A 13,586-nucleotide genomic window follows, 5' to 3' on the forward strand; every position below is an offset into this window, starting at 1 on the left:
CTCGTTATGGAAATATATTGGATCTAATGGCAACAAATAGACCTGGCTTCATTGAGGCTGTCCACATCAAAACTGGTATCAATGACCATGATGTTGTTGTGGCAACAAAGATAACCAAAGTACAAAGGACAAGTAAAACAAGCAGAAAGATATACATGTTCTGTAAACTAAATAAAAAGTCAGTCATACCTTAGTGAGGAACTTGATACTTTCAGCACAGGGCAGGAGCATGTAGAGGAACTATGGCTCATGTTTAAAAGAATAGTTGACCTTGTGCTGGATCAATATGTATCCAGTAGAACAGTTCATAATGGGAAGGAACCTCCAAGTTATACAGTCACTGTAAGAAAACTTGTAAAGAAACAGAGATTACTGCATAATAGGTGTAAAACAAAGTGCAGGACAATAGATAGTTGCTGAATGAAAAGCATTTGGCTGTCAAGAGAGCAATGTGTGATACCTTGACTACCAAAGCAGAATATTGTCAAATGATATTGCACAAAACTGAAAGCAATTCTGGTCGTATGTAAAAGCTGTTAATGGCAGCAAAGTTGTGAATGAGACAGAAACTGAAATGCTTAACTCTGTTTTCAAATGTTTTCTTACGAAGGAAAAGCCAAAGCGCCGTGTGTCGAAACCTGCAAAGTTTCGGTATTGTTCGACTTCGTGCCTCTCTGGTGGTTGTGCAGAATCTTTCTACCAGAGAGGCTTGTGGTGCGAATGTAGTCCGCGAGGCTATGTGGGTTGGTCAGTGAAGGAGTCTTGAGTTTGCAGTGGCACGAACATAGTAAGTGTGTACAAAATGTTTCTCCTGAAATTACTTAATGATAAATTTTCATTAATGACTTCAATAATCATTCTTTTATGTTTCCCTACAGTGCAAGGAATCATCATCTGTAACTCTACTACGTCAGGCGCTTGCAAATCTTCCCTCAAGTTGTTCATTTTTATCTACTGCAAACTCTAATGCAGTTGCAAACAGGTCAGAAAATGGAGTGGGTAGTTTACTATACACCCCCCCCCCCCCCCTTCCAAATACCATTTCCCACTCTATTAACCCATGCCTTCCCTCCCCCTGTTTGTTGCTATGTTAGCAAAATACTTTACAACACACACAGACGCCACTCGCTTGACCCACAATTTCTGCGTTGACAACAAGGCAGCGTCCCAGCACTCCGCGCAGCTGTTGCATTAATTCCGTTACACTACCATCACCTTTTTCTTGACAAATCGTTAGCTCAGATTCAAGGTGAATTTTTGTTAAATGTGATATCCCTACCACGTTTCTAGCTTCCACAGTACTTCGGAATGTAACCTGCAATGTAAGAATGACTATATTAAGGCAATCACAACTGGTGCCAAGCACTTAAAATGGAGACAAGTCCTACCACATGACAGGCTCAAAATCCTACCACCTTCTTATTGCACTCCACTACCATTAGTGTGGTAGGAGCTATGGAGTGGTAAGGTGCTTGTCTAACATTAATTCAAACATCCTTTAAAACAAATTTATTAACAAACAATTTTTACATAATAGTTATTAAAAGACATATTGCCCTACCACCTTTTTTCTTTGCTTTAAAGGGTAGCCTTTGTAGCAAAAGCACTTAAAATACACAACAAATTGCAGTGAAACCCCTTATCATAAGTTTCATGCACACCAGTTTTTCTCATGCCACTGCTAACTCAAGACTCGTTTGCTGCCCAAGCCATGCTGTCTCGTGGACGACATTTGCACCACAAGCCTTCCTAATAAAGAGATTCTACACAACCAGCAATTCCATCAGAGAGGTACAGTGTCAAACAATACCAAAACTTTGCGGAAGGTTTTGACACATGGCACACCCAGGAGTAGGAAAATTGCTCCAATTTAATCCTCATACCATGGAAAAGATGAATGAAGTAAGTATTAGTGCCACCAACTGCGACATGGTCGCGTATACAAACAGTGATCCACTGTTGTCAAATGTTTTTTATTCCCGTCTTTGGTCACAATATGAATTCTTTAGATGATGACCGGTTTCAGTCCGTAATGACCATCCTCAGATCTTCTTTACAGCATGTCCTAAAGTGATAAGGCGATAATGGCATCATCAAAACATATAAATATAATCAGCATCGAGACTCGAACTCGGGACCTTTGTCGTGCTCTACCAACTGAGCTACCCAAGCACGACTCACGCCCTGTCCTCACAGCTTTACTTCCACCAGTACCTCACCTGCTACCTTCCAAACTTTACAGAAGCTCTCCTGAGTCGTGCTTGGGTAGCTCAGTTGGTAGAGCACTTGCCCGCGAAAGGCAAAGGTCCCGATTTCGAGTCTCGGTCCTGCACACTGTTTTAATCTGCCAGGAAGTTTCATATCAGTGCACACTCTGCTGCAGAGTGAAAATCTCATTCTGGATAATCAGCATCGTCTATATGACGATGCTATGCTGATTACATTTATATGTTTTGACGATGCCATTATGGCCTTATCACTTTAGGACATGGTGTAAAAAAGATCTGAGAATGGTCATCGCGGACTGAAACCAGTCATCGTCTAAAGAATTCATATTGTGATCCAACACTGGAATATAAAACACTTGAAAGTATTAGTGCCACTGGTGTTGAGAAATCGTTATTATTGAACAAAGCTCCAGGGCCTAATGGAATTCCTGTCGGATTCTGCACTAACAGCCGAGTTAGCCTTCTTCTAACAATAATCTATCGTAGATCCCTTTAAAAAAACCCGTGTTCAGTTCTTGGTCACACATGTTGACAAGAAAGGTAGTAGATGTGATCCACAAAACTACCATCCAATACCCTTGAAATCGATTTGTTGTAGAATCTTAGAACATTTTCTGAGCTCAAACATAGGAAGGTATCTTGAACAGAATGACTTCCTCAATGCTAACCAGCATGGATTCCGAAATCATCATCTGATTCAGTGCCACACCTACGCTTACTGTCAAAAGTATGATCATAAATAATATTAAGTGATATTTGTTGACTGGATTGAGGACTTCTTGGTAGGGAGGAAGAAACATGTTATCTCACATGGGGAATCATTGACAGATGTAGAATTAACTTTAGGTGTGCCACAGAGAAGTGTGTTGAGACCCTTGCTGTCCATGTTGTTCATTAATTACCTTGCAGGCAATATTAATAGTAACCTCAGACTTTTTGCAGATGATGCAGTTATCTATGATGAAGTACTGTCTGAAAGAAGCTACATCAATATTCTGTCAGATCTTGTTAAGATCTCAAAGTGGTGCAAAGACTGTCGGCTTGCTTTAAATGTTCAGAAATGTAAAATTGTGCACTTCACAAAACAAAAAATAGCAGTATCCTAGGACTGTAATATCAATGAGTCACTGCTGGAATTGGTCAACTCATACAAAGACCTGGGTGTAACATTTTGTAGGGATATGAAAAGGAATGATCACATAGGCGCAGTCGTGGGTAAAGCAGGTGGTAGATTTTAGCTTATTGATAGTGTTTAATCCGTGGGAGAGTGTCACAGAGATACTGAAGGAAGTGAATTGGAAGACTCTTGAAGATAGACATAAACTATTCTGAGAAAGTCTATTAAAGGAGTTTCAAAAATTGGCTTTAAATGATGACTCTAACACCCGAACCTCCAGATGTCAGACAGTCAGATCTGTGCCAAACGTTGTACATTGATAGAGTAACAACCAAACCTCCGATTTAGTTCTTACTATGGCAGAATGGGTGTAAATATCAGTTAAAAGTAGCACCACATCTACCAGAGCTCAGTAAAGGCATGTGAGGGAATAATAGAAATGGCATCTGTGGGTGAGTTGGTGGAGTATTAAATCACTAACCGAAGGGTCCTGAGTTCTAAACCCAGGCATGACAGTTTTTTGAAACTGTTTCATGGGAGAACATTTTCCTGCCATGGAAAAAGACTTTTCAGGGCAGTCTGCTTTCACTTTGTTTCTTTGGATGTAGTAGATCTATAGAGTACATCGCTTGAGGACCCTTCTGGTGATGATGTCAAAGTCGTCGACTTTTAGTCATTCACTTGTTCACAAACAAACAATTCTGCTTGACCTGTGCTCATCGGTGTCTAAAGTTTCCCCTTCTGTGATGTTTGATACATTCCATTGATCAGTTATGTCCATCAGGAATGCAGCACACTTTTTCTCATCATCAGTTATTTTCATTGTACATACACAAGAGTTGCTATGTAACAGTTTGACGAGAATGTCAATAACGTTCCATCGATTCATTTCGCACAACAGCAGTATGTGTACTCAACACAAGATTTTAGCCACAACAAGCATATCTCATGTACGTGGCATTGCCATCTGCAGTCAGTTATTATTATTATTATTTACTACTACTACTACTACTACTACTACTACTAATACCTCCGCATGTGTGATGCAGTTGTTTCTTGATTCTGTTGTCCCATTGTTTATGTTTATTCTGTGAAACTACAAATGTACTAGCTGCTTGATCGCGAATAGTGTCTGTTCTGTTGCCCATGTCTGAGAGAACACCACAACTATCTATACAGATGTACTCACTAGATTTACAACTTTCAAAAAATGAAATAAAAGCAGACTGCGAAAAGAACATATCTACAAACTCCGAAAAGTCTTTATTCATGTCAGGAAAATGTTCCCCGTGTAACAGTTTCACGTGTAAACAGTATTAAAAAAAACTGTTATTCTGGGATTTGAACCATAGCCATTCATATGATCTAATACTGTACCAACTCACCCATGCTTGCCATTCGTATTATACATTCATAGATATGCCTTTATGGAGCTCTGGTAGTTTTGGTGCTACTTTTAATTAACGTTTATGCCCATTCTGCTGCACGACAGCACAAAGTACGAAGTAAATCAGAATTTTGATTGATACTCTATCGCCATAAAACGTGTGTTACAGATCTCAGTGTCTGGCATCTGGAGGCTTTGGTTTAAGAATATACTTCAGTTCCCTATGTATATTGCTCACATAGGAATCATTAGGATAAGATTAGAATAATTGCTGCACTTGCAGAGACATTCAAACAAATTCTTCCCTTGCTCAGTACATGAATGGAAAGGGACGAAACCCTAACTGGTACAATGGTGCATACCCTCTGCCATGTTCCTCACAGTGGTTTTGCAGGGTATAGATGTAGATGCAGACACATTCTTTCAGTCTCTAATTGTAGAGCTAATTGGCATATGAACTTGTACTATTGTTGTGGGGGTTGGCTTCATGTCTATCTTCTACATCTACATCTACATGATTACTCTGCAATTCACATTTAAGTGCTTGGCAGAGGGTTCAGCGAACCACAATCATACTATCTCTCTACCATTCCACTCCCGAACAGCGCGCAGGAAAAACGAACACCTAAACCTTTCTGTTCGAGCTCTGATTTCTATTATTTTATTTTGATGATCATTCCTACCTATGTAGGTTGGGCTCAACAAAATATTTTCGCATTCGGAAGATAAAGTTGCTGACTGAAATTTCGTAAATAGATCTCGCCGCGACGAAAAACGTCTTTGCTTTAATGACATCCATCCCAACTCGCGTATCATATCTGCCACACTCTCTCCCCTATTACGTGATAATACAAAACGAGCTGCCCTTTTTTGCACCCTTTCGGTGTCCTCCGTCAATCCCACCTGGTAAGGATCCCACACCGCGCAGCAATATTCTAACAGAGGACGAACGAGTGTAGTGTAAGCTGTCTCTTTAGTGGACTTGTTGCATCTTCTAAGTGTCCTGCCAATGAAACGCAACCTTTGGCTCGCCTTCCCCACAATATTACCTATGTGGTCTTTGCAACTGAAGTTGTTCGTAATTTTAACACCCAGGTACTTAGTTGAATTGACAGCCTTGAGAATTGTACTATTTATTGAGTAATCGAATTCCACCGGATTTCTTTTGGAACTCATGTGGATCACCTCACACTTTTCTTTATTTAGCGTCAACTGCCACCTGCCACACCATACAGTAATCTTTTCTGAATCGATTTGCAACTGATACTGGTCTTCGGATGACCTTACTAGATGGTAAATTACAGCATCATCTGCGAACAACCTAAGAGAACTGCTCAGATTGTCACCCAGGTCATTTATATAGATCAGGAACAGCAGAGGTCCCAGGACGCTTCCCTGGGGAACACCTGATATCACTTCAGTTTTACTCGATGATTTGCCGTCTATTACTACGAACTGCGACCTTCCTGACAGGAAATCACGAATCCAGTCGCACAACTGAGATGATACCCCATAGGCCCGGAGCTTGATTAGAAGTCGCTTGTGAGGAATGGTGTCAAAAGCTTTCTGGAAATCCAGAAATACGGAATCAACCGGAGATCCCCTGTCGATAGCGGCCATTACTTTGTGCGAATAAAGAGCTAGCTGCGTTGCACAAGAACGATGTTTTCTGAAACCATGCTGATTGTGTATCAATAGACCGTTCCCTTCGAGGTGATTCATAATGTTTGAATACAGTATATGCTCCAAAACCCTACTGCAAACGGACGTCAATGATATAGGTCTGTAGTTCGATGGATTACTCCTACTACCCTTCTTAAAGATTGGTGCGACCTGCGCAGTTTTCCAATCTGTAGGTACAGATCTATCGGTGAGCGAGCGGTTGTATATGATTGTTAAGTAGGGAGCTATTGTATCAGCGTAATCTGAAAGGAACCTAATCGGTATACAATCTGGACCTGAAGACTTGCCTGTATCAAGCGATTTGAGTTGCTTCGCAACCCCTAAGGTATCTACTTCTAAGAAACTCATGCTAGCAGCTGTTCGTGTTTCAAATTCTGGAATATTCCATTCGTCTTCCCTGGTGAAGGAATTTCGGAAAACTGCATTCAATAACTCCGCTTTAGCGACACAGTCGTCGGTAACAATACCATCGGCACTGTGCAGCGAAGGTATTGACTGCATCTTGCCGCTTGTGTACTTTACATACGACCAGAATTTCTTCAGATTTTCTACCAAATTTCGAGACAATGTTTCGTTGTGGAACCTATTAAGGCATCTATGACTATGATAATGTGTTCACTGTGCTGTTTGTAGTAGTTTATGCACATTCTGGCTGTAGTTTGCCCTCGCTTTCTGCTGTTTGAGGTATCCAGCACAACAAGGCCATCTGGCTGATGTTAGAAAGCCAGGTCAGTCAATTATCCATATAGTTACTTGCGCAGTTACTAAAAAGACTGCTGCTCCTCTTCCGAAACCACACGTCCTTCTGGCTTCTCCATAGATACACATGCATTGTGGTTGCGCTAAGGTATTACTTTCTGTATCGTTTAAGCTTTCTAACCATCCCATTTTGGCAACGTATGTAGTTCATGGAGGCATTGAAATTTGTATTGTAAATATTGCCTGTATAATCAAAATTTATATAGTAAGTATTACCTATATAATCCACACCCAGAGGGATTGTTTGGACAAGACTTGGTATCAGGGAAGGGCTTAAAATGGTAAGTGGATCCTTCTATCATATACCAGAGTCATCTCCTGACATAATGAAAACTTTAGAGAAAAGCTCACTTCACTTATATGTTAGTTCCCCAATCATATTGTAATCATTTCTGGTAACTTTGGTCATCCAACTATAAGCTGGCTCGCATTCGGGAGGAAAACTGTTCAGACCTGCCTCCAGCCATCCCGAATTAGGTTTTCTGTGATTTCCCTAAATTGCTTCAGGCAAATGCCGGGATGGTTCCTTTGAAAGGGCACAGCCAACTTCCTTCCCTAATCCGATGGGACCGATTACCTCACTGTTTGGTGCCCTCACCCCGAAACAACCAACAATCAACTGGGAAAATTGTAGTTTTGTAAGTGTGCCAAGAAATCCTATGAAACATTACAAAATGTGTTCTATGGAAATGTATTGGATCTAATGGCAACAAAGAGACCTGACTCTTTGAGGAGGACCATGTCGAAATTGGTATCAGGGACCATGATGCAATTGTGGCAGCAACAATGACTACCAAAGTACAGATGGCAATTTCTCTCTCTCTCTCTCTCTCTCTCTCTCTCTCTCTCTCTCTCTCTGTGTGTGTGTGTGTGTGTGTGTGTGTGTGTGTGTGTGTGTGTGTGTGTGTTTAGTATAGAGGCTAATCAGTGACAGTGAACCCAAGGCTTTGTATTGTTGCAGATGTTGCAGTACGCATATATGGTCTATGGTCTGGCATTGTCATACTCACAGAGATGGTGCTCCATGTGTGGACAAACTCTTCGAATTTGAAACTTGATTACAATACGCTTTTCTAATGCACTGACACAGTTATATTACAACTGGTACATTACATGTTACAATTCGCAGGCTTCTAGTGATAGAGGGCTGTAAATATGTAGACATGACGAATAAAGACGTAGAACCCTAATAACAGTTGTTTTATTTAAAGAGCTTGAAGGGTTTTCACATAAAAAATTTGGAGGTACTACTCTGGACTTAATTTAGATTAAATATATTGAATGACATATTTTAACCATCGTGTGTTCAAAATAGAATTTGTTTTTGGGTCAACATTGTATTAAATTCTTTTGTGATGTTGCTTTAAAGATTTTAAAACAATAAACATTTATTGTTCTTTGTATTACATCTGAATGTAATTATTTACAATACAAATTGTTGTTATTGACAATTATTGCAAACAATTTTTTGAATAGAATTGTACACGCAGTGTCCACACAAAATACACATCATTGTTGCAGTGCTCTTTTTTGAACTCCCACAGAGGGTATCTATGTCCCATGCATATTGTTTTCTTGAGGATTCAATGATGCTGAAGTTGAGGGATGTGGATATTGGAGCCTGAGAAACACTTCAAGATCTACTGGGAGGCAAATTTCTGCATAAAATGGGCCTTTCATTTCCTTTCAGCACCACATACATTTCCTAGATATTCATTCCAGCTATATTTATTAAAAGGGAGAGAGAAAGAGAGAGAGAGAGACCATCTTGTTATTCTGGATACACTGTATATAGCACATGACTTGTTGAGCATGCTCACTCCACCTCTGGACCTATTCTAATTCAGAATTATGTCTGGCTTTCTGCTTTCAGATCTTTGTCTCCACCATAGCTAACTGCTTACTTCAAAATAACTTTTTTATGTATAACATAAGGGTCTGATCTTTTTGGTAACCAAATATTGAAGAACCTACAGCTCTTGTCTTATTGGGCAAAAATTCTGGAGTCCTTTTCTTTCCTCGCACAATTCCTAAAGGTGTAATATTTTTTGATACAAGTATGTGGCTAGGGGTATAGAGGTATACCAATTATTGGTAGTCAAATTTCTGTTTGTAGTGACTATGTCCTTGAGAAGGTGCTTTACAACTTCTGTCTAGTTTGAAACAGAGTATGGGCCTAGTGGATGTTTACTGACATAAACCTCAATTTCCACAATAAAATAAATGTGAATCTGCCATTGCATACATTTTGATGCCATATTTGGCAGGTTCAGATGGCATACATTGAATCCCTGAACAGAGTCGATGAAATGGATGCAATATTTCAAAAACAGTAACATGTTCATTGATGCTGTAAGATTTTCTCATGTTTTAAACAAAATTCAAATGTACACCTCATGGCAACAGATTTACCAAACTACTTTCTTTCCTGATGGATTGTGCTGTCATGAAATCTATGCCACCTCAAAATTAGTAGAAATCTACGATAACTCATGGCCTCTCTGTTAAGTATTATTCCTGCCCCATGCTTTCCCCATAACTCTTCCACATGTACCAAACCCCATTTTTCAAGCCAATTTGAATACAGATATTGACAGAGGCCAATAGTCCATCCACAATTTCAGGGCCATGCATACATTGGACATAATTTTTCGATTTATGAATTAGTGTGTCTTAGAATTGCATCAATCATATTTACACTGAAAACATTAAAAATAAAAAAAACAAAAGACATTGTACTTAAGTTATGTAAAAAACAGCGTGGTGAAGAATAAATGTGACTGAAAACAGAACAAGAGACGTCACGAGTTATATTCCGTACAAGTGTAGGCACATACTGACTAAATTTTTGTGGACTGAATAGTAGCCACAGCAAAGGGATGGTGTGGGGCAGGCGCCAAGAAGAGGATTGTCGTGAGGAAATTCTGGCGCCAATATTTGTAGAAGCTGACTGCAAGCAATGGGCATTTAAAATAATCCAGGTGGTGTACAAAATACAATGGTGTGACCATTGGATGGTTAACTTATGTTTTATAGGTCAATGTTTAGAGTAAGCTGTCATTCATCACACCAACTAGAAATTTTGTCCAAGACATCTTGAGACCAATGACCTCAGCAGTTTCATCTCTTAGGAATTCACTGACACAGGACATATTGAATGTATCTATAGTCACTCAGCACGCCAAGCAGAAAGGGGGCTTGATCGCCACTTATGTTTTGCATAGGTGTTGTAACACACACATAGAAAAATGAATTACATGTAATTTGAAAACATGGAAGACAAGCCAGCAGAACTTTCGATAACGTGTCATTGTTGCGTTCACTTGGAGAGCGAGTGTTGATTCATATATGAGTTGTCATTCTTTGCTTGTCATGATTACTCAAGTTAGTTTTCTTACTTTTTTTTATTTTTTAAGTAGTGTACCCAACTCTAATGAAAAAAAAACTTGTTGAACGAAAAGAATAAGTGCTGTCAAAACTAGAGGATTTGAAAAATATTTTCGAGTGAAAATGCAAATTTTAACCGTGCAATTAGTAGTAACATACTGTGCACATGGGACGACTCAAATGCAATATGTTGCCGACGTGAGTTGGTAAAGCGTCGGTAGCGAATCATTTCCTATGTGGATAAAGAAGGCTCCTCACACGGCGCTACTGCAGTCTCACCATCAATCGCTTGCAACGCATTGCAACCAGTTGTCAGCAACTCGATGCCCACGTTGCCAAACGATCTGAGTTGCGCCGTGTTCCCAAACACAGCTCTGAGCTCTGTATTGGTTTAATTTGAATATGAATAAGTGGGTTGTGAACATTAGCTTTGTATGGGAAGTAAAAAAAAAAACCATCTCATTTCATACAACTACAAGCTCCCTGGCTACTGAGGAGAGGTTTACCAGAGACAGTGAAGTATGAAAAGAATTTCATATTACAGGTGTAGTCTACTGTAAATCTATCGTTTAAAATAAAATTACCAGTACATCAATGGAAGGAAATATAAAAAAACCATAAATCATACCAATAGCATTCTTTTGTGTGGCTAGCAGCCTTTATTGTTCCGCAAGATTACATTGTCAAGCGGAAGCGAACAGTGAAAAGCCACAAACTTCTGGTAAGTCTAAATAGAGTGATGTTCACATTCAAATGATTTAACGAGAAGAAACCACCACCGCTGTATTTCCGTGTATATAAATCTCAAGATGTGGTATTTGGGTTTTCAAAATAAAAGTAGCTTTGTGTTATGGAGGAACAAATCAGCTGCGGCATATCACTGTAGCGGTGTTTAGTCGTTCTATAAAAAGCTATGAATTTCGGTTCTGTCTGTTTTACAGCTCCGTGCCTGCTACATACAACTGCAGTTTATATTTCTTAGGATGTATGGATGAATCCAGAATTTTCTTCATTTTCTTATTCGTGTATAATAATAATAATCACATCTTCCTCTTAGCTTGAATCTGTACTCGACATCCCGACTGTAAACAAAAGATTCTCGGCTACAACACACAATACTTCCTCTCCACGCTCGCGCGCGACAACTGCACTTTATCATTTTGAGGACACAGAGCGCGGAACAGCGTTGCCAGCTAGTCGGCAACCAGTTACGATTTTTTTTTTGCGTTGATTCAATTATTTAAACCGTACAGGTACCTGCCTGATTTGTTTCTTTCCTATTTAAGATGCAACTGAGTATGAATTTCCCATCAAAGTACTCCCAAACCAAATCGTGACATCATGTAATTCGAGCTCCTATTCCCGACAGATAAACAACTTTTGAATGTGGAGTCTAAGAATCTAGGACTAAAAAAATAACACCGCCCAAAATCCAAATCAAACGTGAGGGGGCTGGGGGCGAAAAGTCTTTGGTATAGGACGTAGTCGTCTGGAAGTCTGGCCTTGTCCAGCTCGGGCCAAATATTTGCGACACTGTCGAACGTGCCGCTGTGGAAGTTAGCTTGAGGCTAGATACATGTTGAGTGCAGCCGGGCAGGAAAAGCTGCTCGTCGTCGTCGTCGTCGTCGTCGTCGTCGCCGACAGCAGCCGTTTCCTGTTTAAGCAACGCCAGCAGTGACCGCTGTGATAGTCTAAATAGTTTTCAAACTACGGCCCAGTTTACACCGAACGCGTGACACGAGTAGCCAGCTATCACCCGTCGAATGGGATCGATAGCATTCGGATTGTTTATTAACAGACGTGACTATGTATGCCACAAACGCCCACGAGGTCATGCGCGACGTGGCTGAACTAGGATAACGTCTCATGCAGAAATGTTATTGGTAAACGGAAGAGTGCAGTACCCTTACACGCTGAGTTTACAAGAGTTTACGAATTAAAAGTCTGCAACGTACTATTTAGAGTTCATTATTCAGTTCTATAAAATTTGCTTTACAATTTAATGAACTGATGATATAAAAAAAGAATTAAAAAGACAACTCGATTTGTTAACATACCTGTGAACATCTAGTTTAAAAAAAGATCACAAATTGAGATTCAAGAACAAAACCAATATTTAGATTTTAAAAATAACTGCCTGTAGATTAAGCAAACACGTTTGTTAGACAAGTCAAGTTAACCTAAGAGTTGCAAACTAGCAAATTGTTCTTACATTAAATTCAGATACAGTACTTTCTGCCAACATCTCGTTAGAATCAGGTTATCAGAAACTTCTTTTCCCCAGCTTCAAAGCTTAACAATCTGCATGAGGCGATCGGAACTAATATACATTTTTTATTATGACAATGCCAGTCCACACACGCGTGCTGCGACATCTGCAACAATCGGTGCCTTGGGTTCACAGTCATCGATCATCCTCAATACGGTCCCTACTTGACCCCATCCGATTTTCACCCATTTCATCTACATCTACATTTATACTCCGCAAGCCACCCAACGATGTGTGGCGGAGGGCACTTTACGTGCCACTGTCATTGCCTCCCTTTTCTGTTCCAGTCGCGTATGGTTCGCGGGAAGAACGACTGTCTGAAAGCCTCCGTGCGCGCTCGAATCTCTCTAATTTTACATTCGTGATCTCCTCGGGAGGTATAAGTAGGGGGAAGCAACATATTCGATACGTCATCCAGAAACGCACCCTCTCGAAACCTGGCGAGCAAGCTACACTGCGATGCAGAGCGCCTCTCTTGCAGAGTCTGCCACTTGAGTTTGCTAAACATCTCCGTAACGCTATCACGGCTACCAAATAACCCTGTGACGAAACGCGCCGCTCAGAACTTTAAGAACACTTTCGTGGACTACACGTTGATTACGATGACGCGGTGCAAGCGGAGTTGAGGCTGTGGCCCCGTCAACAAAAAAACATTTACAACGAAGGTAGGAACAAACTGGACTCTCTTTGGGAGACGTGTGTTCGTTGCCAGGGTGACTACGTTGAGAAATAGATATGTAGTTATGAAGAATAAAG

The 13,586-nt window shown here is 40.2% G+C and overlaps 1 protein-coding gene across 2 annotated transcripts in view; it reads left to right on the forward strand.

The window, feature by feature from the left end:
* The window catches only part of LOC124544629 (E3 ubiquitin-protein ligase FANCL), a 112,151-nt gene extending 103,670 nt beyond the window's left edge, over nucleotides 1-8,481 (forward strand). Inside the window, exon 10 of one of the 2 annotated variants that reach the window (XM_047123237.1) lies at nucleotides 8,136-8,479. The gene's annotated coding sequence lies outside the window, so the exon portion shown is untranslated. Of the gene's footprint in view, nucleotides 1-8,135 lie in introns of both variants that reach the window. The other variant, XM_047123235.1, reaches the window with a different exon arrangement.
* Nucleotides 8,482-13,586: the final 5,105 nt, after the last annotated feature.

The sequence above is a fragment of the Schistocerca americana genome, chromosome 8, assembly GCF_021461395.2.
Source record: "Schistocerca americana isolate TAMUIC-IGC-003095 chromosome 8, iqSchAmer2.1, whole genome shotgun sequence".
Classification (NCBI taxonomy): Eukaryota; Metazoa; Arthropoda; class Insecta; order Orthoptera; family Acrididae; genus Schistocerca; species Schistocerca americana.